The sequence below is a fragment of the Buteo buteo genome, chromosome 11 (assembly GCF_964188355.1).
Source record: "Buteo buteo chromosome 11, bButBut1.hap1.1, whole genome shotgun sequence".
NCBI classification, from domain to species: Eukaryota; Metazoa; Chordata; class Aves; order Accipitriformes; family Accipitridae; genus Buteo; species Buteo buteo.
In genome coordinates, this window is record NC_134181.1 from 41,324,382 (window position 1) to 41,350,207 (window position 25,826).

General features: G+C 50.0%; 1 protein-coding gene across 1 annotated transcript in view; it reads right to left on the reverse strand.

Moving 5' to 3' along the window:
- Nucleotides 1-17,706, reverse strand: part of TBX5 (T-box transcription factor 5) — a 68,358-nt gene extending 50,652 nt beyond the window's left edge. The window contains exon 1 of the mRNA XM_075041832.1: nt 17,588-17,706. The gene's annotated coding sequence lies outside the window, so the exon portion shown is untranslated. The remainder of the gene's footprint in view (nt 1-17,587) is intronic.
- Nucleotides 17,707-25,826: the final 8,120 nt, after the last annotated feature.

Sequence of the window (25,826 nt, forward strand, 5' to 3'; positions counted from 1 at the left end):
GGGGGGACCCTCCGGGGCAGCTGGGGAAAGATTCCCAGCCCCTTCTACCCCACAGGAATCGCTCCCTCGGGATTGCCCACTGAGGAGGGCTTGTCCCCACAACCCAGCTGAGAGCCCCCGTAAACTGCTTATTAGGTCTTTTTGCGACACCAAATACTTTTTGTCAGCTGGAAAAAAAACTCCCCATCCCGTACAAACATACACTCCAGCAGGGTGAAAGCTCTTTCCTGCAGACAGACGACGGGTGGAGATGCACGCGGTTTTGCACCAACCCTGCCTCCTCCAACCCACCGGGTGTTGAGATTAAATGCAAATTTAATCCCCGGGATTAAACGCAAACAGCAAAGCGGGGTCACCCCTTTTCTCCCGTAGCTTCCCAGGGTCCCCCTGAAACACACTACAACCATCTTGCCACCAGCCCCGGCTTCGCTCCACACATCAGCTGAGATTTTTTTTTCCGCTCCAATGCGTTTTAGTCACCAGGCTACCAAAAAAAAACAACCCCAAAGCATGGAGGAAACGCATTTCTGAACACCCAGACTTGCAACGAGCTCGCATCGCAAGCCTTGAAGCGAGCCGGGAAGTCGCCCACTAAACTTATTTCTCATTTTCCTTTTTTTTTTTCTGGGGAAGGGGGAAGGGATGCGGGGATTAACGGCCCATCTGACCTACCAGTGGTGTACGCACATGAATCAAACGCAATCAAAGGCCCCAGTGTCAGCATTAGCTTGACCCCTACGACTGGCTCGGGGCTCGGTGAGCAGCAAGGCCTGTTCTGGCCAGAGCAGCGTGAACCTTCCCCTGGGTTATTAATGCTTGCTGAGGGCTCTGCCCGGCCTGGCCGAGCCCGTCAGGTTGGGGTTACAGCCATCTCAGCTACCCCTGGGTTTGGGGCCCATGGGGATGGACCCGGCTCTGCCGGGCTATGGCAACACCGGCAGGATGGCCCCACTCGCTTGAGTGAAAACAGGTCTCACAGCTTTAAACCATCCGCTTAAAATCATGGAGAAGAGGAAAGGAGGTGGGAATTTGGAGGGTTTTTTGGGGGGTTGGGGTTTTTTTTATTTTGTTGTTTTGGGTTTTTTTTCCCCCTGCGCTCATGTCTTTTGCCTTTCCGTGACTTTTTTTGGTATGATTGCCCTTGAGTGGTTTTGGAAGGAGAAGCAGCCGTTCACATCCCATTGGACCCTCTGCAGCCAGGAGCTTGGGCAAGGACAAGCCCCACGGAACAGGCAAAGTCCCAACCCCACCATGCATTGGTTTGGGACCCACATCCCAGCGAATGTGCTCCAGACCTGGCCTTGAGGCTCAGCAGGTGCTGAAGGATGGAGGAACTGAGCTTTATTGAAGTCCAGACAAATACCTCACGGCATCTTCAGAAACAGGAGTGGCACCTGAGCACCTCCTTTAATACTTTTTTTTCTTCACGGAGAAGAACAAAGAGAAGCACATCAGTCAGTTCCCAAATCAAATCTCCAGCAGGAGAGTGGTTTGTAGGAGTTGATTTTGATATGAGTATTTCAGAAAACAGCCTGTGATGCCTCTTTTCAGTGAGCTTTTCCCACACTCAAAAGGGGCACACAAATTAGCAAGTGATCACAAGGAGGGAAAGCCATGCCGCTCTGGCTCTGCGGGAGCAGTCTTCGAAGGAGATGTACATGGTCCTGTCAGGGTTTCAAGCTCACCCTCCATTTAAATGTCATTTTTAATGGAAATAGTGCAACCTCTTCCTCTCCCCACCTAGTCCAACCTGGGCTATTTTTATTTCTTTCACGCACGCTTTAACTTAACATTGACTTTTGTTTTTCACCTGCTCCTTCCAAATAGATATAAATAAAATCCTCCTATTAAAAAAAACAGATGCCAACACTCTCTCAGCAACACTCGGCTCTTCAACTTTAACAGGTTTGCTGTCATTAAATCTTGTTTTATTTTTTTGTAACGACAACTGGATGAGGGAGGGTTTGCGCGAGAAATAGCGTTGGCAGCCGGGCAGGGGTCTGGCGGGTGGGAGGGCTGGCACCCAGTGCTGAGCATGGACCACACTCCTCCTGGCTTTCTCCAGGTATGAGAAGGGAGCCTGCAGCAAGGCTCCCATCAAACTCAAGCTGTCAGAAAGCTCGGCGTGCCCAGAAATCAGCCTGAGCTTCCTGAGAGTGAATTCAGAGCAGGGCTGGCCCTGAGATGTCCACCCAGCGCAGATTCAGGGCCAGGAAGGAGCGTGAAGTTGCGGCTCCTTGAACCAGTTGCCCTGTCTTGGATCGTCACTGCCGGTCAGCCCGGCATGCTGGAAACACCGCTGCTGCTCACAGCACTCCCTCTGCCAAAGCTTTTCTGCCACAGATTTCAGAGGAGCAGCACGCCGCTGGATTCCAAACAGCGGCCGCTGCCCCGGCCGCCTGCGAGCCACCCTCCTGAGGGCAGAGATGCTCCTCAGCACAGCCAGAACAGAGACAAGGTCACCGGGACGTAGCAGGGAGGCCAGATCCACCCTTGGCAAACGCTGCGGTGGCAGGGCTAAGACATCACCCTAAAGAAATCCCTAGTTGGGGTCTTCCCTGCCCCAACTTGTTCTCCCCACCGAGCTGGAACTACTCGTTCCTTGCACGCATCACCATCGTCGTGAAGCAAAGTCAAGAGCGTTAGGTGTCCGCTTCAATTTCAGTAGGATGTGAACACCTACGTTCAGGCAGCTTTTTGAAACCCTGGGAGTAAGAGCTGTTGCTCATCCCTTTCGGTAGCTTCTGAACTGGTTCGGTGGTGTCTGTGCAGTCCCTAGTGCATAAGTGTCCTTATTACACCGGGCGGTCGCAGGGCCAGCGGCACGTCCCACGCTCGCAGATGGTCCCAGATGGGTCATGTCTGCCCTGATCCCTGGGAACATGGAAAGTGTGCAATTTTGGGACCATTTTTTGAACAATTGTGGGTCTATCTGTAAAATGGTGGAGTAGTTAGACATCTTTCATGATGTCATTACTTAGTACTAAGGTCTTGGGTAGGACAAGTGCTTTGAGATCCCAGGGTGGGCTCATCCACTGTGGAAACAGGGCGCTTCGGCATCACACAACTTTGCAAAAGGATGTAAGAGAACAAGTGAGCCTCTATTCATTCCCTCCCAGCCTCTCCCTTAATTCTATCCAGAGCAAAGAGCTGGCTGCATTAGTAAGGCTGGAAACTCAGCAGCCTTCTAATTTGGGTAAGTCTCACTGGCAAACGCTCTAAAATCCAGCTGCTTCTACAGACATGGTTAAACTGCAGCCTAGATAGCTCTCACTGCAATTACTGCCATTACTGAGAACAGAAAGTCAAATCAAAGAGAACAGAGAAGGAAAAGAGAGAAACTCTGCAGTTGGGACTGCAGGAAAGAGAAGCAAATTTGCCATGAGAACAAGTCCTTCAGTATCCGTTAGTTGGATTTAAGTGGTACTTAGGACTTTTACAAGCCCTGTGCATCAGAGAGAATTTCATCGGAGGCACAAAGTAGCTGCTTTATACTAAATCAGCCACGATGGACAGAGCAAGGTTCCTCAGGCCGGGACCCTGAGTAAACCTTCCAAAAAGCTTTGTCTTACTTTCAGAAGACTGACATTGTTTGTAAGCCATAAGTCCAATATACCACAGCTGTCTGGGGACACCCGCAAGAAAAAAAAAGCAGCTCCAGCTAACTAATGCCTCTTTCCCCAGGAAACCTGGGGTATCTACACAGAGCATCCTCCATCTAGCACCGGTCAGGTTGCTGTGGGATGGAGGTACCTCACTCATCGCAGCATTTCTGCAAAAAACTATAGCCTTTCCATATCTCCTTCTATGGGAAGTCCTTAGCACACATTTGGCGCAGTTTACAGGATGATGATGACAATGTGTTTCTCCTAAATAAAATCCATTTTTAAAGAGTACATGTGCAATTACTTTGGGTTTTGGCCTGTATTCAGGAAAGAATTTCCCCTCGGGTCAGATTTGGCAGGGACTGGTAAGGTTTTCTTGCTTTCCTCTGTAGGGTGGGCCATGGTCCACTTCCTAAGATCATCTGGACATTTTCACCTAACAATTTCCCTGCTACTGCCGGGACCCGGGACACTGGCAATGCCCTTGATCTCTCCTGCACGTTCGAGTTTTTGTGGCTTTTGGTCTTTTGTACTAACGGTCTTAAATTTGTTATAGGGTGTTGGGAAGTGTTTTATGGCCTGCAGCGTATGCAGTGGATGTTCTGGGGACCCCTCTGGATTAAGCAGCTATTACATGGTCACCTGTAATTGTGTGCGCCTGTACTCGATGAGGCAGGTGGTCCCTCCTCATACTCTGTCACCCCTCCCTTATCTTCCAGTAGCAGGGCTCTGACATCCAACTACTAGGCAATTACACACCCAGTGTAGTCGTGTGTGACATCTCCCCGTTCTCTGAAGTGTGATGCTTATAAACCAAGGTGATGGGGGATATTAGGATAATAAACAAGGTGGAATTCCCGGGACTGGGAAATTATGAAACCTGGGCTCCGCTCCTGTCTTGCTACTAACCGGTTGCACGGGACCCTTCCCTCCTTCACACCCCCTCGATTAGGCATTTAGACCACGCTGGTTACCTCAGGCTCCGTCTGAACTCAGAAGAAAGATGTTTTATCTAGTCCTAAGATATTTCCCTGCAGCAGTAGGGTTGGCTTGCCCTCACCCATCCACCAATAACAAAAAGAGCCTAAACAACCAGCTCTCTACTTTTTAGACCTCTTGACCCTGATGAATACATGTGATGAGCTTAGCGCTGCGAGTCTGACCTCAGCTGGTTCTCCAGCACTCCTGCAGAACAGATAACCAGGACAGATCCATCCACATTAAGTACAAGACCTTTGAAACCAAACAAGGCACGAAAGCGATACAGCACAATGCCTCCCACTCTGTGACACAGGGGCACGTATTTGGGTACCTGTTTCATCCCTGGTTATATTATTAAGGTCTCCATGCAGACAGAGTAGGACAGATGCTGCTGCCGCCCTGGTCATTTCCAAGAGTGGAATGGTTAACAGAAATAAGAGACATCCTGCCTAGCAACTCAGTCCTAAATTGCTAAATTCCAGCCTAGGCAAAAATGATGCCTGTGGATCAGGAATACTTTATGGATGAGGCACCATCCCGAACTCATACCTGCCTAATGTGAGTTCTTCCGCTACTCACGTCTCATCCTCCTCTCACAGACGGCAGCGATTTTGTTTAAAGCTCTTTTAGACCCCCCCACTTCCCTACCTAGAGAGCGCACAGACAGCTTCGAGATCACCTCCAGAAACACAAAATACAATGGACAGAATTGCTGATGCTAAGCCATAAGGCTTGCTTGGGATCAAAGGGGTCTGTGTGCTCAAGTCCTTGGCCATGTCCTGAACTCCACTTCTACAAATACGCTCTGCACCACCGGGAAATCTGGTCCGAAACTGGCAACAGAAACACCCCCTCCTGCTACCAGATTCAATGTGCAGCACAGATATATATTTCCCCCTAATCCTCCAAAGAGAAAAACAAACAAGCATACAAATGCCAAAATATTAACTACTCCCCAAATTACTCAGACTACTGCTAATTAGTATAAATTTACAGCAGCTGCACTACTGGAAGTGAGCTCAGACTTTAGCCCTGGAAATTACTAGGGAGTATAATTTTCTACAGTTTTTCTGAACTTAGAGAAATCTACAGGAATGTTCCAGTATACTAACTAACTTCATCAGCATTTCTAAGCCTTCTTTATTCTGCTCCTACTGGGGTAACCATGAAGCTCACAGGCATGAAATCCACAAATGCATTCCCTCTCAAAGACTCCTGTACACAGCAAGTTCAGCGATGTGTGTCCAGAGAACCACATAGGAGAGGGTGTGGAGCTCTCTAGCCTGATTTCTTACACCTCGTTCGTCAGCTCTGACTGATCAGCACAGATCAATGTTGAGGGCTTTGGAGGTGTTCATCGTGTTTGGATTTCGTTTCTCATTTTCCTGGTGGAATTACCGAGCAGTGATTTTCTGTGTGTATTGTGAAGGCTTGGTCTCAGCAGAATACGATGCAATGCATTTTTCTGGCACGACAAGCTCTAGATCTGTTTGTCGCTGTTCCTTAGAAAGGGGGAAAGGTGGTCTGGGTAATACTAGCCTTGAGTACCCGCCTGAGTTTGCAGCATCCATTAGGCTCTGCCATCACCCACCTGCCTTAGCATCTACGTGTCTCGGCAAGACCGCAGAGCTTCTGCAGTAAGCAAAATATAACCATCAATCTTATACGGCATTGACTAGCAGATTATTTTGCTACGTTGAGTCACCAACTATTACAGTCTAGCAGGCTTTCCTCCCTGAGTAAAGCTCACACATTTAGATCCCACTTCCTTCTCCAGAACTGGAGATACGTGCGCTTAAAGAATGGATGCTACAGGAACAGCAGGTAGGCAGACAGGTAGACAGACAGACAGACAGACATGATGATAAGCCATACATCTGGCATGTAAGTATCATGGCAGTGGAATTACCATTCCCCAGCCAAGTTTCACGCTTTGGGGAGTTGTTTTGACATGCTGTCAATGCCGCACCAGAATAACCTGATTTATTTCCCTCATTCTCTTTGAAAAGGTCTATTTGGTGCCATTTATTTTGCACTCACTTACTCGCCATCCTATCAGGAGGCGGGAGGTCAGCAGGGTCACTCCTAAGAGAGTATCACGTTCTGTACAGAATAGAGAAAACGCTCTAAGTTAGCGGGAAGGGAAGAATTCATGCTGGGGCCTCCTTTCAGCCTCTGCTCTCCCACAGTGGGCTCGTATACCTCTTCCCTTCCCACATCCTTGCTCTTCCTTTCAAATGGAAAAGCCAGTACCACTGTTGCTGCTATCCCACCAGCAGCAATCCCTCCCCTCCAAAGAGCCTGCTTCAGTTTTGCTTCATTTGCGCCTCCGCCGAGACTTGGCTGGGAATTCTCAGGACTCCCATCTCAATCCGTCCTCCCTGTATCGCACAATTAAATCCTTTAGCCTTTTCCATCTTCGTATATAAAACAGATCTCCAGTCCCAAGTGGCCATAAGAGGAACTGAAGACACAGCAGGAGACAGGAGAGAGACGCATTGCTCTTTCAACAGGGATCGTTACAATGGACTGAAAAAAGCACACGGCGAATACTCATATTGGCACATACGCACTTGTAAACACAGCACTTGTGCGTGGTGCCCGGTTCACATGTCAGCTGTCACACTGGTTTCGCTCTGAGATAGCAAACCTCACATCCCTCCAAACCCACCTCAACCAGGCAAGAGACGCAGTTTGGCAAGAGCTGCCCAGGCAGGGACAACTCACTGCTTCTGTCCTGTGGAAGCAAAAAATTGTTGTGACAACGGAGCTGCTGCTGAGACACTTTGAACCCGCAAACCATTGCGGCAAAAGTGGACTCGGTGATCAAAATGCAGTAACTTCAAACGCAGATGGCACAAGAAAGAAACCATGAGCGAGTTACGTGACCTTTTTCTTCTTCTGGAACGTGACACGGATGGGCAAGGCTGGTGCAGGAGTGGAAACAGGGTCAGAACCCGACGGATCCATCCGTAGCAGAAGGAGCAGCCCAGGGAAGCAGAGAGCATCGGCAACTGTCCGAGCCACTACACTTCAGCAGCAGAAGCTCGAACCTGCTCTGTAGCAAGGCAGGATCTCCCGCCTGCTGAATAACGCCTGTTTTATCACTGCCTCCCGCACACAACTACCCTTTTACGCTCTTTTCTCGACAGTTACATCAGTCAGGAATATTGCCTACACGTCCTATGAGCACAGCCAAAGCCCTAACAGGACAATTTTAACCAGAGACTCTTCAGCTGGCACCTTTGCTTTGTTTAGCTCATTAGTTGGGGAACATCTAAGCTCAGTACTAGGGGGTGACCAGCCTGGGCATTAGATCATGGAATAACATGAGCTCCACGCGCAGCTGAGAGCCAACACTTGACACCTGCCTTCTTCCATCTTCGCAGCCCGGTACTTCTGCTCCTCCAGCCTACAGGCCTCCGTTCAGTTAATCACCCTCACACTTGATAGCTACTGCCTGGCCAGCTGTCCTGATGTTTCCAAACACATGAACCCGCTCCCCTGGTCCTCTGCGCAGAGGAATGAGCGTTGCACTCGCCACATCGCGTGTGTCTCGGAAATCAGTAGAGCGCTGGAAGAATTACATATGGTCGAGATAAGCACAGAGGCAAAATATAGACATTTGTGCAAAGGTCTCCTTCCCCCTCAGGCTGAGCCAGCAGCAAAAGAGAAGGGGCAACCTTGTTGTCTCAAAAAAAAGCATTAAAAAAGAAAAAGAAGCCAACAGTCAAAAATAGAAAGCAAATACTCTTAAGAATAATAATAGCACCCCAGAAGTAGCAACCAAGGAACCCAGGATCACGATCTAAGGTAACATAAAAATAGCCATAAAGTCCAAGGGAAAAGAGAGAGAGATTTCTAGCATGCACGCTGCAGAATTCCCTCTGGAAATGCAGACGGGTTTGCTTCATTTCCTCTTCAGCTTTTGCTGAAATATCAAACAGCACAAAAGCCCCCTATTTGCACCGAGAATACAACTGTTGAGTGCATAAGCTCTCTCCACATCGCATTAGGCACATTTCCATTCAGCAACCAGCCTCTTTTGACTCCCATTCCTGTTTTGAAAAAGGGAGAAATCTGAACCCAGGAGCTGGTTTTGACAGTCCTTTATTTGCAAATCCGCTTGTCTTTCAAAGTCATTTTAGCTAGGAAACTTCACTGAATAAGAAAACGAAGCTCTCACCAATTCCTGCATCTGTCTAGAGCAAGGACTTCCCCAGAGGAGGCTCTCTCCTCCTGTTCCCCACTGACGTGCCCTCTTTTCCCTTTCCCACTATTCAGTCTGAGCTCTTTCACATCCCTATTATTTAAAACCCAGCTGCTTTTCCAGTCCCTACTACCCAGACCTGTCTCCTCTTCCACTCACAGAGGGCTTCTCCCAGAGCTGCATAAGGACCATTTCCTATTCCACGTGTTCCTCTTAAATTAACGTAGTAGCTAGAAACAAAAAAAGAAAAAGAAAAAAAAAAAGGCGGAAAAATGGCAGATGCACTTATAGATGAGCTTTCAGGCCATAAATTGAGAGCCAAGACTGACAACCGATGCTGTGCAACCGAGAAGGCTGAGGGAGAGGTGGGCAGCCTTTTCTCACTGATTCACGGACCAAGGAGCAGGAGGGGATGATGGCCACATCGTGGTAAATATAACAGTCTGGTTGAGACCCCCAAACCGGGCTCTTGGAGTTGAGAGTTGAATAAATACTTCAATGCCCTTCTTAATTACTCTTTTTGTTACCGTGTTTTAGTTACCTCAAATAGAGCGCGCAAAGGGATTAGTAAATAACGCTTTCCTTTGTTAACCTTTCTGTCTGCTTTTTGCTGCTCTGCCAAGACCTGACACCCTCCAAGACAAACAGAAAATATGTGAATAAATAAAGACTTCATCAGCTCCGCAAGGTGTTGAAACAAGAGCGGTGCAAAAAGGCTCAGGCGCATTAGTTTGATGGATAGGAGAGAACATCCCCAGAATTCCCATTACAGGATCTTTTATGGTAGCGATCGATATTGTGGGATTAAGAGAGTTGCAAGACTTTTCCGTGTGAGATTTTGTATGATTTTCTGCGGCTCAGAGACTGTACCCTGCTTCTTGCGGTACGGCAGGGCTGGTAAAACTCTGAGGGACTGTAAGAGTAACGCTGCTAGCAATGCTCAAACTATTTACCTTGGACCATTTGGGATTCACAGAGGACATCCTAGTAGTCTGAGCAGGGTTGCCTGACTCGCTACCTTGTTTTAAGCCTTATTGCCATATACAGAAGCGTATAATCTAGGCAGCTAAAACAGCACAGCCGGCGTTCCTAACGTCTTTCTGTGAAAACAAACGCTGCCATAGGGACATCATGGCCCCAGGCGTGGAAGGAGGTGGTGCGTGAAGTCGCTCATGGCTGAGAAATTGTCTTCAAGACAACTTTCCCCATCAAACTGCGGGTCTGTGGAGAAGCAGCGACAAGGACAATGATCAGAAGGGTGATGGTATGAGTGTGGGCCAGCCCCCCACGTCCTGCAACAGGAGAAGGGACCGCTGGATATTTGTCTGCCCTCTTGCAGGATGACAACAGCTCCCGAAAACACAGCAGCAAGGTGAACGCACGGTGTATCTCGGCCCTGCCAAGGAGGAGATGTCCGCTCTCCACCTGACCTTGGGGAAAGCTGGAGACGCTCCTGCCGTGAACCCTCACCCTCCTGGAGGCATCTCAGCCTGCTTTACCCCCCTCCATCTCCCAGGCACTGGCAGGGCTCTGAGTCCCTGCTGCAGGGAATGCTGCCAGGGGGTCAGGGCAGCACCAAGCCCACCTCGTCCGGGGCTTTTTTCTCCCCCTCCCCACTTTGTATTTACATCGCAGCCCCGTTTCTTGCTGGTTTGCTCTTCCCTGGGCCAGGGGGGGAAAGGGAGTTTCAGTGCCTAAACCCCGAGGTCCTTCCGAGAGCTTTCTCCTGCCGCAGAAAGTCCCTTCATCATCCCTAAGATTAACATAAAAGCGACTGAGGTTAATATCAGAGAAGCCAAACTATAAACTGAGAATTACGCTTTAGCCTAAATAAATCATCGCCTTCAAGGCCGGGTCTGTGGCCAGGTGGGGAGAGGAGGAGGGGGAAGGCTGGGACCCCCCCGGGGGCTGGGAGCGAGGGGACGCGGCGTGCAGGGGCTGAGCACTCAGAGGCCTCATCCAGCTTGCTAGGACCAACCTCCTTGGTGTTACCCGGGGGTAATCTGCCCTGCTTTTGGGGGGCTTCTGGAGGGAAAGCCTCCCCCCGCACCCCAGGGCTGCTTCCTCCCTCCCTGCGGGAAATGCCCCTCTAATGATTCCCCTGCCTCCCTGCTCTGCAGTTTGTCAGGCCGGCTGACTTCAAGCCATCCTGCATCTGTTTCGCCTAGAGAGCCGCGCTCGCCTACATTTTAATAAACCCTATAATTTACACATTTCCCTCATACCCTGTAATTTCACCACCCCGAGACACGGCGAAGGGAGAAAGCGCAGAGCTGGGAGCGCTCGCGGAAAGCGCTGCCAGAGAATCAAGAAATAAGTAGAAGGCTTAAATCTGCAGCAGTAAAATAATCCAGGGGAGGGAGCCAACAATGACTGAAAAATAAACATCTCCCCCTGCAAAAGCCCGCAGCCAGCCCCGCTCCTCGCAGGCCGGCGCTGCCAAGAGATCGGGTGCGCTGGGAAACGTGCCTGGGGACTCCAGGAAAAAAAAAATAAATAAAAAATTGATGTGGGTTATATGGACCCCTTTTATAAGGCAACTGTTAGCGGTAACTAAGTTTAAATTTATATGTTCAATAAAGTCTCTTTTCCCCCCCCCCACTTCCAAGTGCCAGAACTACTCGAGGAAACCAACACACGCTTCCCATTTGAAAATGTGTTATTTGACCATTTTTATTCTCCGCTTTTGTTCTCGGGGCTGCAGCCCCTCCGAAAGCGAGGGGGGGCATTTCTGCGCCGAGATCAAAGCAGCCCTGTGTATACACACACTCGTGCAAATTATGTATTTGTGATCAAGTAACGCAGCATCAGGAAAAGCTAGGCGGGCATGTGGGAGAGTGAGATATTTACACAGGCCTGGCCAGAGGCAGAGGCATTATTTTAAGTGTTTTTTGCCAGTGCCAAGTCATCTGTTCACATATACGTGTGTGCGCGTAAAGATGATGGAGAGACCAGCTCACCAGAGCCAGGAAATTCAGCATTAACCCCCCCAATTCCCCAACATGTCCTGACCGGACTCCTGACACCCTCCAAACCTGCATGTCCCCCCCGCTTTGCTCTTGTCACAGTGATGGTGCAGTTCAGGGTCCCTGTCACGGCAAGTCACGATCGTGCGTGAACCGGGACCGCTCTACAACACGCATCGGCCCCTCTCGCTTCCCCAGAGCAGCTTTATAGCTCACATAAAGGAATATATATATTTCCCCTATAAAGACACAGCTTAACCAAAGGATCTCAGGTTCTTCAGCATCAGAGGGAATAAAAAATAATAATAAAAAAAAAGTGAAAAAAAGAAAAGAAATCGCGGCTGTGCTGCAGACTCCCCAGGTGGGAAACAAAATGCTGCCGCTCGAGTTTTGGGCCAGAAAGGGTAAAAAGCAGAGGGCGAGGAGGGAGAACCGAGGGATGGGAGATCCGCTGGGACCCCCCGGTTCTCCCCTTCTGTATGGAGTTATTCTCACGCCAGCCGGGACCAGGGCGAAGAGAAAAGCCCCCCCGGGGGCCGGGAGCACCCAGGCAGCCGTCCCTTGGGTGCTTGGGGGGGGGGGGGGAGAGCCCCATCCCGGGGGACCCCAGGGCCGCCGGCGTCGGAAAGAGGAGCAAGAGAGAAGCCAAGTCTGGCAGCGTGTTTACGATGTAAAATCACGATAAAACTTACACTGAAATTATTTCTAACCCCAGCCGGGGTGGGAGAGGGGGGGAAGAGATGCGGGGGGGGGGGGGGGGCTTGAGTTGATTCGAAATGTCCTTTCCAGGCGGGTGGCTGGCGGAGGAGACGGCGGGACAGTGGGTGGGTAAAGGTCCCGCAGGGAACTGTAAAGAAGAAAATCTCTCCTCTGCACCAGCACGAAGCCTGGGAGGCTCAGACACGGGGGAACAGCTCCAAAATAGGGTGCAAAACCGCCGCGCTCCGGTGCCTTGAGAAACGGGGAACCCTTCCCAACCCCCCCCCCTCAAATCCATTCCGGGGAGGGGACCCCTAGGGTGGGGAAGGGGACCCCGACCCACACCAGTCCTGCTTGGGGCAGGGACATGCAGCCCCCGGCATCGTGGAGCATCCCCGGCCGCGCTGCGGTCCCAGCCCAGCTGGGTGCGGGGCTTCTCCCCCCCTTCCCTGCCGCTTTCCCCTTCTCCTTCCACTCAATCTGCATTATTATTAGCAGTATTTTATCCTAGGAAAAACAAACGTCTCCCTCCCTTCCCACCACACACCGGGGGGGTAAGGGGTGGCAGGCCCAGATAACAAAGCAGCTGGTGTGGAACGAAGTTGTAAGGAAATAATTGATATGTAATAAGGCTGAGTGAATCTATCCCAAAGAAAATATTGCGTAAGCGGTTATGATTAAACATGCCCGGGCGAAAGGCGCTCTCATAAAGGAGTAATGGAGCTAAGGAAACAAATGATCATTGGGAATGTTAAACACAGAGGGGCATTTCATCACACAAACATAAATTCAGCTTGAAAGAGACTTAAGGGGGAAAAAAAAAAAGAAAAAAAAAGAAAAAGAAAAAAGCCCCCCTCTCCACCCCCCATTACCCTCAGGTTGTGCGACGGCCGCCGTTTGAAGATGCTGGCAGGGCGGGGGGGGGCGGCAGGAGACCCCGCTGCCAAGGGAGGGCCCGATCCTGCCGCACGGTTTTAGACCCGGAGCAAAGCCGAGCCTCCCTCCCTCCCTCCCCTTCAGCGTGTGACCGGACCTGATCGGGGCCGGATCCTTCCTCCCACCGCCGATGAGGAGCTGCAGCACTGCCTCCATCCTCCTCTCTGCCCGATTTCTTCCCCGCTTCCAAAAAGTTATATCCCCCACCAAGTAGCGCATCCCCCTGCCCGGTTTCTATCCCAAATCCCGAGCCTTTCCCCATTTTTATTAACAAGAGAAAAAAAAAAAAAGCCTAACGTTACCCCAGATAAACGAGGGGAAAAAAAAAAAAAAAGGCAAATACATCGCCAGAGCCTCCCTTCCTTTCAACATCGCTCTTCTCTCCCGGATAAATCCCATTACTAAAGCCAGGGAGCGCGTTCGCACGGTGGGAAAGTCGCACCGCTTATTCCGGGGCCAAACCTCCACCGCTTGACTTGTTTGGAGCTGGCGGCTTTACAGGCGGCAACGTGCTCTTGGCTGAAGCCCTCGCCGTCAGGCACAGGAATCCGGGCTAGGAAATTCGTTAGGAGGGAAAGAATTCCCTGCCCCGACTGCTTTCGGCTCATTTTGGCTCCGGGGAACCGGCCCGAGCACAGCCGGGATCAGCTCCGCTCCCACCTGGCTGCAGAACCAGGCGGTGTGCCGGCTTGTTATTAAGCATTTTAACCCCTTTAAATCACCGTTCTCTTATTTTTTTCTTTTTTTTGTGCCCTCTAAAACTAGCTGAGGTGGGTGTTTGCACCCACCCGGGGCTGCAGGACCGGCCCTGCCGTTGCCCCAAGCCCGGGCTGTTTGCGGGGCTGCAGGAGCTTGTTTTCGTTTGCATTAAATCCGGGGGAAAAGGCGGGGGGGGGGGGGGCAAGGAGAGAGGAGGGAGATATTTGTGTAACAACTTGAAATAATTTACCCCAGAAAAAGGAAATCTGGGCAAGAGTTTATCAGGCAGTTCCCTTTGCCAGCATGTTTAAAATGTATAAGTAATTTTAAAGTGTGTCTTCACTTAATATATTTTCCCCTTTCTCCTTCAGATGACAAGGAAGACCAGTGATTGCAAGATGTCTACAGATAGCGCCCTTTAAGAGTTTCCACATTGTATGGTTAGGGGAAAAAAAATGTGTTTGTGGTTCCTACGTCCCTGCCGACAACTTTCTTATAGTCTCGGTTTACGGCTCCTTTTGTTCGGGCTGCGCACGGCTGCTTTTAAATTACGCTGGTGTCCCCAGCCAAACCGGGGCTGGGGGGGGGGGGAAGAAATTCAGGGCTGACTCTGTGTGTCTAATGGGAGAGAAAAAGATTTCCTCTAAAAATACGTAAAAGGGAGAAATTCCCCCAAATCGCGCCCGAAGTGACTCCCAGCAAAACCAGGTTTAACGGCGGCGCTAGGTTGGGTTTGATGCGGTATTTCGGGGCGGGGGGGGGGCATTAGAAAGAATCACTGAACCTTCAATTTGGAGGGGGAAATAAAGGAGTTTGTTGGTAATATTAGCGAGACACCCATTTTTTTTTGGCAAACGCGGGGCCGGGCTGCGAGGGGAAGGAGTTGCCTGGCCTCGGGCAAAGCCGGACTACCGTTAGGCTCGGGATTAAAAACCATCATCGCGATGGCTACGAAATCAGAGCCGCTCGAGAGATAAATTACAACGGCTTCAACACAAGAACAAAACCCCTTTTTTTTTCCTTTGGAAAAGGAGGCGAAGTCCCTGTTTTCCAGACAGAAAGCACTTCTCCTTTCCTTTCCCCATAATTTAAAAGAAATATCTCCCGCTCCAGAGAGCTCTCGCAATGCACTTGCTGGAGAAAACACGGCCGTGCCTTTTGCCAGGGAGAGCTCCCGGGCGGGTGTGAGTGTCTGAAGAGTTTTCGCAGGACTTTCTCCATCTCGGAGGGAAGATGTTTCATTTCTGATTTCCTCCCTGCCTCTTCAAAAGGGGTGCGGAGACCCCCCCTCCCACCACCCTGCCCTCAAATCAAAGCTTTGAAACAACCTTTAAAGCCGAAGGAAGAACGGACCGGTTCATTCCTTCAGCTTCGTGGTGAATATTAAGATTGTCCGGAGAAATTATCCGGGGTTTCTGCAGGGCGGAGCAGCCTCGCAAGGAGAAGGATGGAGGAAATTGTCCTGGGCTCCAGGAAAATATATTTTCTCGGAGCAGGCAGCAATGGCAGCCGGGAGTTTGTTTGTGCACAAGCACCTACAGCAGGATCAGGCAGGAGAAATAAAATTTTGCAAATAACTGTGCGCAGAGACACGTTTCCCAAAGCATCAAAGCAAGCCGTGAAACCGATTGCAGGATCGGGCTCTTGAAATGCCAGATGTTTGGTTAATTGTGATGTTTGGGGAGTGGACATCATTTAGGATCCTGAATCCATTTTATCCTGACATGGACGAATATAAGCCAGAAGATACTCGCGGTTTAGGCGCATTTAAAAGCCCGTCTTAAAACCAGCCCCGAAAACCCCGGTGTGACGGAGTCGTTACCGACTCGATGTTAATTCTCCAGTCACCATTTTTATTCCAAACAACCCCAGTACAAAGACATTCTTTTCCCCCCTGTAACGATCTACCTCAGCCCTACCACCGCTTTTAGTTTTTACAAATTTGTAAAGGGGTGGGGAGGCACCTTCGAGGTTTCGGCCACCAAGAAAATCATCGAAACGCGCTTTTCCCGGTAGATAAGACATTCACTAAAATGGCCCCAAAAATCAAATACCCTGTATTGGTCTCCGTGACCTCGGTTTTTTGGTGTTTTGGTTTTTTTTCCTGGGGGCTGGAGGTGCGCAGCCATCGGGGCCGCGCCTCGGACCCCTCTCACTCCCAGCCCCCAGCCAGGCACATTTTGGGCCCTTCATTGACACTGGGAGCACGGAACAGCCGGGCCGTGGTTTATATGAATCGTGGTTTTCATTATTTTCGAGGTGGGAGGGAGACGGAAATAGGAAAGAAATATATATATTTTTTTTTATGTTGAGCTACTTCTTGGACACGAGCAGCGGGGAAAGGCAGGAAAGAGCCCCGAAAGGGCCCTGGTGGTGCTCGGTAGCAGCTTTCCCGACCCCCGAGTGTGTCCCCGGCTCTCGGAGCCGCGGTCCTGCCCGCCCTTCAGCCCGCGGAGGTTGCGCGCTCCCCGCGGGGGAGCTGCCCTCCGCACCCGCGGAGCCGCATCGCCCTGCCCGCCCCATCCCTCGCAGCCGTCCTGTCGGGAGGGAAGAGCCAGCCCCTCACCCTCCGTGACAAGCTGCTAGCGCACATTGCCAAAGAGGGTCTTAGAAAACAAAACGGCCCCCCCCTCCAAAAAAAATAATAAAAAAAAAATTAAAAAAAACAAACCCCAAAGTTTTGTGCCATCTACAATCGGAGGGTGCTGGATCCCACCGACGGTGCAGGAAAGGGGAGGCGGGGAAAGGGGGTGGGTTTTTCTTTGATGAATTCCTAAACAATTCCTATTATTACTTTCTTCACCAACCAAGGGTGAATACAGGGTCCAAGTGGCGAGATTTGCTTTTCAAAGAGTAACATGAAATCAAAACACCTGTTATACATTAGCCCTCTCCCACTTCCACCTCCCCTGTAAATGAAATCATTTAAATAAAAAAAAAAAGAAAGAAAAAATATAAGAGAGAATAAGCGTATTGTTTTTCTCTCCTGACATATGGGATCAGAGCTGGAGAACCGGGCATCACTTCAGGTGAATAAATGAATAATAAACCATTTGGGAAGCGACCAGGCAAGTTCTACCAGAGCATCTTTAGGCACACTCGCATCCAAAAACCCGACAGAGGCAGAGGCAGCCCCGGACCTACCCCCAAACTCCTCTGCTGGGTACAGACACCCGGAGGGCAGCGAGCCCAGAGGCAACCGTCGAACACCCCCAGCCCCAACCAGCGCACCCCCAAACCCTCCGCACCCACGGGCGGAGGGGGCCCAACGTCCGCCCCATCGGGTCCGCCCCACGCACGTCAGGCCGACCCCACCCGCGCCCACCCACCGGGGTATCCCCCCGCATTCCCCCGTCAGAGCTGACCCCGCTCGTGTCCACCCCATCGATGCCAACCCCGGGCACGACCCTACAGCCTGGACCAGGGGAATCGAAGGGCGGCACCCAAGCTAAGGGCAAGCTGGGGGGGGGCCCAGGGGAGCCCCCCTTTACCTTGGTGGCAGGCGGGGGCTCGGCAGAGGTCTCATGGATGCCGAGGCCGCGGTGCCCCCGGCAGCAGGCTGGGCTGGCTACCGGCCCTATTTCCACTTGTAACTACGAGGGGACCCAATGCCTCTCCTCGATAAGGTATCACAGTGTCTCTGCAGTCGGCGGTCAGCACCTTAACTCGAAGCTCCACGGCACCGCCGGCAGCCGGGCCGGGATAGCGGGGAGATGTCGAGGCATTTCTGGGAATAATCACATCACACAAGTGCTTACATTCCGGCTTCCTTTCTCTTTATCCCTACCACCAAGTTTGAAGTCACACCTTCTACCGGATTGTTTAAGGTCTCCGGGTTGGAGTGGGGGTGGGTGGCAGTGAAGGAGTGTGTGTCTGTGTTGGGGCGGGGGGGGGGGGTTGCTGGTTGTTAATCTATAGGGTTCCTCCAGGCCAATAAAACTAACATGGTCAGAAATTTCTTCTTTTCAATAGAAACGTCTCCTTCTCCCCCGCCCTCCAACCCCTAACCCTTTCTGTTTGTTTTTTTGCCTGGACTTAAGGGTCTGCAAGAAGCACTGCAAGGTTGGGACTCCCGAAAGCTGCTCAGAGCGAGCTGCAAAGTAACAAAAAGACTTTGTTTTCCCTATACAGTCACATAGGGGTTCTGCTATACGCATACATATTGTGGAAAATTCACCTGGAAAGGAGACTATATACAAGTATCTTATACACAGGCACGCGCGCTACGGTAGGTGTCCCGAAACGCAACTGAAGGCCTTAAACCTGCAGCATGCAGAAAGCTCGATATATGTGCTGGTATGAAAATAATCCACAGCAAACATCTGTGGGTGTGTGCACACAAATACCTCTTCACACATCGGATGCACACTTTACATATACAGGCATTTATCTTAATTAGCTTCAGTTCTTAAAAACCTGAAAGGTGGGATTTTGACCGGGAGCTGGGTATCCCAGTGCCATGAGTAGCTCTGGAAATTCATACTTTCCTTGCAGAAAATCACCCACCAGCATCTTTTTCATTGGGTATTTTGCTATATCCCCCCTCTGCTCTCTCTCCAGATTACCTACAGCTTTGTGCTACCATCTACTGTACACTGTGCTCACCTCTTCATCCCCTTCATTTGAGCACCAACTAGAGATCTACTCAGAAATCTTAAAATCAACCTGAGTATTCATTCGAATAACAGGGCAGCAGAAACAAGCACTGATGCAAAGTGCCGGTGGGTCAGCTGAATCCCCTCTGCTTATGTTTTATATCAGGCATTCTGCTTGCCTGCTGAGCAGTAGCAGTCCAGAAGACACAGGCTGGTTTATATCTCTCCCCCCGCAAAGATACTGGATTTTAGTATTTTACAAAAATGGCAATTTGGGGCAGTGGAAGCTGGTCATGAGGTATCCAGCACTCACGCACTTTAATGGGGAAGGTAAAATCAAGCAGATGGAGACAAGTGCTATCTGACTGAGAGGCAGCGTGGACTATTGCATGGCTACTGTCAGAGGGCGAAGCCTTTAGCAGTGCCCTTGATCTCGCTGTCACCCTTCCCATCCTTCATTTAGGTCGCTCTTTTCATTCTGTAACCGCCCTGGGACCAGTAACTGCCTCTTCTTCATGTAGCTCTTGGACAAAACGAGGACCCCCATCACACTATGACTCTGCTGTTTTCCAATAAATAATCGGAGCATATGTGCACCATGCCTATCACCGCAAAACCTGGGGTTTGGCTTGGATTTCTAGTTATCACCTAGTGCCAATAATAATAACAATAATAATAATAATATGAACATTGCTTTGTGGATTCAAACCTGCCAGAAAGGCAGTAAGCCAAGTATTACACTTGTGGGAGGTATCTTGCAGAGTACTCCAAGGATCTTTTGTTAGGTCTGGCCTTATTTAGTATTTTCATTAATGACCCTGTAAATGGATTACACAGCCCATTAATAAAATTGGCAGATGCTACCCAGTTAAGGGAACTCATGAAAGGCAAGAAAGGATTAAAAAGGGGGGGAAGAAGGGACAGAGAAAAGCGGAAAGAAAGGACAGAGAAAAGCAGAAAAAGAAAGGACAGAGAAAGAGCACAAAATTATTTGTGAGGATTAGATTCGAGGAAAGGTGGCTGGAGGATTATTCAAAATCCAGATTCTTCAACTGTGGTTTTATCCAAAATCCAGTAAAAATAAATTATTAGTCCCAGAGAGAGCATGGGGCAGAAGGTTAGCCTGAAGTTTGCAGTAAGGAGTGCCGGGAGGGCAGGTACCGCAGCAGGAGCTCCGCTCACACAGGGAGGTGGGATACGAGGGACGTGCACCCTGCTGCTGGGCAATCGCCAAAAAACCCAGAGAAAGGTTAAGAGGAACAGAAAGAAACGCTCATGCTGAAAAGGGCAGAAAGGACCCTCAGTTTTGAGGGCAGGAATCATCAGCTGCTACGCACAGCTAGTGCAGAGAAACCCCCACATCTTTTGGGGTGGGTTCCCTGTGCTTCTCCCATGTGTCGTCAATTCAATCCGTTACCGCTGGATCACTCAGAATTTGTGGTGGTGACGCAGAAGATACTGGACCACAGTAGATATGATAGAGCCTGCTAATCTTGGACCTTCACTGCCCACCTTTCCTTCTCAGCTCCGTCACGGGCATCTCGTGGAGCATCTGAAAATAACACTTCCTAACCATGAGGAATCTGAGAGGATGAGCATAAAGGTGAGGCATGCAAAGAAAAACTACTTGCTCTCCCTCACCAAATATCTGGGATCCCATGGCTGTTGCCCACCCCTTGGCTCATTCCCCCCAGCAGTGACAGGGCTCTGGTGGGGACCCAGCACACGGTCCCACTCTTCCTTCCTGCTGGGTGAGCAAAAGCCTGGCAGTAAGCAGCCCAGGAAAGAAGAGAAGATGCAGTGAAGCACGGGGAAATTTAAGATGAATAAACAGGAAAATCCTCGCCACAAGCTCTGCTGGTCTGAGAAAAATGGAAGGTGTTGCAATTCCCCACTGACTGGAGACTTAAAATGAGGCAGAAGCTCATGAATAAAAAGTGAATTGATCAGGTAACAAAGTGGAAACAGGGAAAAAAAGGGGATGAACGATACAGCCTAATAGGTGTTTCTGCCTCTCTCACCTCCGATAGCCATTTTAGGGTGTATAGATGGATGCAAAGCAAGAAGCAGCACAGGCTTTCCGAGCGGTTACACACGTGCTAGCAGAAGAGCTTAGGTACCGAACAAATGTACTGGGTGTTCAGAGCCCCTCTGTCAGAACAGGTCTGTGCATTTAAACTGAAGCAGGGACATGAGCACAAAGGAGCACATGTTCCACTGACAGAAATCAGAATGGATCCAATGACACTAGGAAACCTATAGCAATACAGGATGGGCTGAGGGTCTGATGCGTTATATACTCAAAGGCTGTGGATTTAAGTGTGTGTCCTGCTTACAGAGACGGGCAGGCTTACACGGACAAAGTACTCATGCCTTAAGCTTTTACAGGTTATTGGACACTGGACTTTTGAGGATCTGTTATGCCAAGGACTGTAGCTTGATTAAAATCTGCTTCTAGTTGCCTCATTTCTTTTTCCTAAATCATAATGATACCACTGCTTCCAAAAGGCAAAGAAGGAAGAAAAAAACCCCAACACTGGACCCAGTTTACCATTACTTTACACCTGTTTAACATCACACTCACACACAAAAGAATTATACCAGTATAAAACCTACCTGTTTCAAAGAATCAAACCTCTATTCTAATCCTGACCATTTCATTGACATACAAATCCCTTTCAGCACTTGCTATTTAACTGTTTGCTTTTTTCTTTTTACACTGGGTCACCACTACAAAAATCTTAGCCAAATCATGTGAAGCCATGAATATGATATTATGGCCTGCTAATGTAAACAGGCAAGAAGGGGTAAAATGGGGGGTGTGTGTCTGTGTGTGTGTGTGTGTGTGAGTGAGAGAGAGAGAAGGATCCAGATCCAGTTTATAAACATCCATCTCCAGTAATGAGTCCTCTAGGAAGAAATGAAAAATAGCCCAGGCCTGGTAAAGTCAATTAAGTTGCTTTTAAATAAGAGGTTACCCAGAGAGGCCAAGAGTTAACATGTAAAGGCTTATTGCCAGTGCTGTAAAAAATAAAAGGAGGCTTGAATATTTGAAGACATTTGGTTGCTATTATAAACAAGTGGATCTAATAGCGTGGGTACATTCATAGACTAACTGTAGAAGTTGGGCATCTTATAAGGACACATTGAAAGGAAAAACTGCAAGGTTCCCTGGCTAAATAATTCCAAATGGGTCATTATAAAACCACTGATACAACACGTGTGGTTAGGACACAGGGCATTTATAAGAAAAGCTTTTCAAACCAACCAATAATGAGCAGCTAACAACAAGAGCACAGCCAAAGGTGTATGTAATCTACAGAGAACACATGGCAAAGCTTTACGGTGCAAATTCTTATAATGACCTGGAGAGCAGATGGCCCTGACACCAGTTCAAGCCGTTTCGAAAAATCAACCAAGGTTTATCACATTCTTGAGATTCAGAATTGGGAAAGCGAGCTTAGTGACAGCACCTTGCAGGGAGGAAAGGGCTCTCTTTTCAAGAGACAAGAAAAGAAAAGAAACAAAATGAAAGAAAAGACAAACTGAGAACAAAGATGCTCCTCTTTTCTGCAGGAAGGTCCAAAGACTCATTTTTGTTTGGGTTTCAGGGAGATTACAGTGGGCTGCTAACATAAGCTGGGCACAGACCTGTAATTCTTGCAAAGACAAGTAACTCGGAGGTGGAGAGACATCAGAAGCCCCGGCCCCAAAGTCACCTTCTCGCAGAGGTCAGTGCTGACCCACGCACCCTCTCCCCCACGGGCAACCTTCCCAAGGTACCATAAGGCTGTTGACTCTTCCCGTTGGAAGCAATGGCAATGCTGCTTTCTGCTCCAACTCCGTACGGACTGATCCACTCCCACAGCACCCCATGGCGCCCTGTGAGATGTAACACGTCCATCCATACCAATAGAGCTGCGTCCACAAGACTTGTTAGTTTTTGAAGGGAAAACAGTTAGTTTTGCTGGCAAAATTGGCAAAGCCACAGCATCCCTTCCCAAAAGCAGACTCGAGACATGCGGCAGAAGTTTTGGCAACCACAGACCCTAACTGCCACAGCCTGGTGAGCAGCTCAAAGTTGGCCACTGACCTGACCTCTTCATCCCCCCACACCACATATTTAAATATCTGAGCCTCTCCTCATCCTTGCCACACTCATCTTTGGATCATACAAGCGAGGGACAGCAGATGGGAAGTGAGGTCCAAGGAAACAAGAGGGGCTGTGTTTTATGATCCTAAAGAGGCAGACAGACCCCCAATGAGGAAGTTATCAGAAGCATCAACATAAACTTGAGTTAAGCATTAAGCTGCTCCTAACTATCCAGCAGCAGCAAATTGCCTCTGCCCATGTTAGACCCAGTGGTGAGTCTGCCCCAGACGAGGCTAAAATGTGAATTACTAGGAGACCCAGTACCCCTACACAGGATACATCCCTTCAGCATAGCAAAGGGGAACCTGGGATCAGAATTCCCATTTTGAAATTAAAATGTGAACAACGGATCCCTCAGCATGGATCAACGGGTTGCTGCTCCCGCTCTGGAGCGCGGCACTTATTTCCCGCGCGCTCCATAAGCGGCGGGATGGTGGGAGCACGTGCCCTGCCTTTCCCGAGCCTCCTGCCTGCCTGCCTCCTTCACACCCGCCTGTCAGCTGCAAGGGAACGCGAGATCGGCAAACACAAGGTCAGGCGAATTAACGTCACCAGAAAGGAAACGGGGTCAGAGTTAAACGGCGTTCCCCTGCGTCGACCTCAGGCTGAAAGCGTGGACGGGGACAATTAACTCAGCAGCTTGATGAGGAGACTACGTCTTCAGTCCCCTTTTTTCCTTCAGAGGGAGGGGAAGGAAAGGGTAGTCGCCAGAAATCGTTGCTACCTTACAACACCCACGTGAAGGACCATCCAGGACCACAGCCCCACCATAGCTGGCCGCGGGCAGAGCCCCGGTGATCCGATAGCAAAGGCAGCTCCCGCCCCAGCTGCCCTCTGGAGCACAGTGCGGGATGGCAGAGGAGGAGGTAGCAGTGCAAATCTGCCTCTATTTGTTTAAGCCACCAATAAATTAGCGCTGCAAATCTGCCAGGCTGACCCTGTGGTTTCAGTGAGATTTTTTCTGGCTTTCTGGTCTGGGGTATTATACACACAGGTTTCCTTTCTAGCCCTTGATAAACATTTCTGACCAACTACTCAGGAGGAACAGGGTGGGGAGAACATTCCCAAATCCCAGCGCAAAAACCCCAATGCCTCCTGCTTCATGTAAACACCGCTCTTGTCGCAAGAGTCCTACACGCGGCTCCCAACGCAGGGGACTGCCTCTCCCAGCCGCAGTACCTGCATGCTGCGGGGTCAAACTGCCAGCCGGCTGCAGGAAGGGTCAGGCTGGGTGTCAGAGAGCGTCTACCGCACCGGGGAAGCCCTGAGATTATTTTATTTGTGCCAGTGCTATCAAAGAGGAGAGCAGCGAGAGCCTGGAGACACTGGGGAGAAAGGAAGGAGAGGCTGGGTCCGCAGGGTCAAGACGAGTCAGGTCTAGGGAGATGCCAACAAAGGGTGTCCATAAGATCCCTAAAATCTGGATCCAGAAATTGTGGGAAATTGTCCAGAAATGGGCACCACCCTGGAGCAAACTTGGAGAATAAGGAACTAAAAACCTTCTTAGATCTATTTTGTGGGAGAAAAGCCATCTCTCTTAGGGATGTGCTTACTGTCACAGCATCCAGTGCTACAGGTCATAAGATCTAGGGTCATTCCCAAGGACTCCAGCTTGGTGTGATCCTCTGCAGAGCAAGACCCCAGTGCTTGGCCTGTTTCCCTAAAGAAAGGAGATGCGTGCGTGCATGTACCTGCCTCTGTTAGTTCATTTGTCTCTCTTGTGTTGAGTGTTTGGTCCCGTTTCCACCACGTTTAGCAGCCTGCCGTCGCTCTTACAAAGTTCATATGCAACGTGGAAGAGGAAAAAGTCAGTGCTCTCACTGGGACAGCCATATGACTTCAGCCACACTATTGGACATTAGACAATCCACAAACGAGAGCATCGTTACGAAAGCTACACACGCAGCAAGGTCACTGGACTAGACACCAGAAAATCCCTCTCCACTTTGGCAACCAACTTTCTTCAGTTTCACTCACCGCTCATTTGCCCTTTACAAACATGCTTTTAAGATCTCCTACTGCAGAGGAGATCGCTAGGGAGAGGGGGCTCACACCACGGAAGGGCTGGTCCACCCTTGCCCATGCTGACAGTAGGCTTTCTGCTTATCAGGGAGGAACCACAAGTCAAGCTGTTCTCCAAAAGCGTGGAGTAACACCTTATGCAGCATGACTGTGGTGGTCGGGAGAGCCACAGTGGAACTACGAGCCGAGCTCTCACCGGTGGGGCAGGGACCGTTCTTGGACTAGTGGCAAAGGATGAAAAGAGGGTGCAGAAACACCAGCAGCAAGGGCAACACGGAAGGCTGGCTCTAAGCACACGCAATTTAGCAGGTGCCTTGGCAGCAGACTGCCACGCAAGCAAAGAGCTGTCGTCTGTGCCAGCGCCCCAGGGAACCAGGCTGGCTGCTGCTGTGGAGGGCAACGAGCTGCCACGTCTTGCTGAAGAGCTCCCCCAGCAAAAAAAGCCCAAGCCCTCCAGCAGAAAAAGCAAGCCAAGCCCCGGTGGACTCCTTGCCAGCTCCTCCTCTCCCTCCCCATGGCACAAGCAGCCTCTCTGGTGTGGCTGACAAGCTTAGTTTGTCCTGCAGCGCTGAAAAGCCTCAAACTCACTCTGGCTGTGCTGCTCCCAGGTAATATCTGTCTCACATATAAACCTCATTACATACACCTCATCTCTTCTTCCCCACACACAGCATCTCTCCTAAATCCCCCTTGCGCTAAAATACGAGAGGAGGAAAGAGGAAAGAAACAGAGATGCCTGATTGAGTTACAATTTGGCTGCTGAGTAGGGCTAAGTCAGGTCCTGCAGCTGGAAGGAACTGGAGGATCTCATAAATCCTTGGATTCTTGAGGACAGCAACTCTCCGCTTGACTTCATTCAAACCTCATCCCCGGGACACTCAACCTGTGCGATAGGAAGGACCAGGAATGGATCTGTGCCTGTATGAGCAGCAGCCCTGTGCTACCACTTGGCTTTGCATG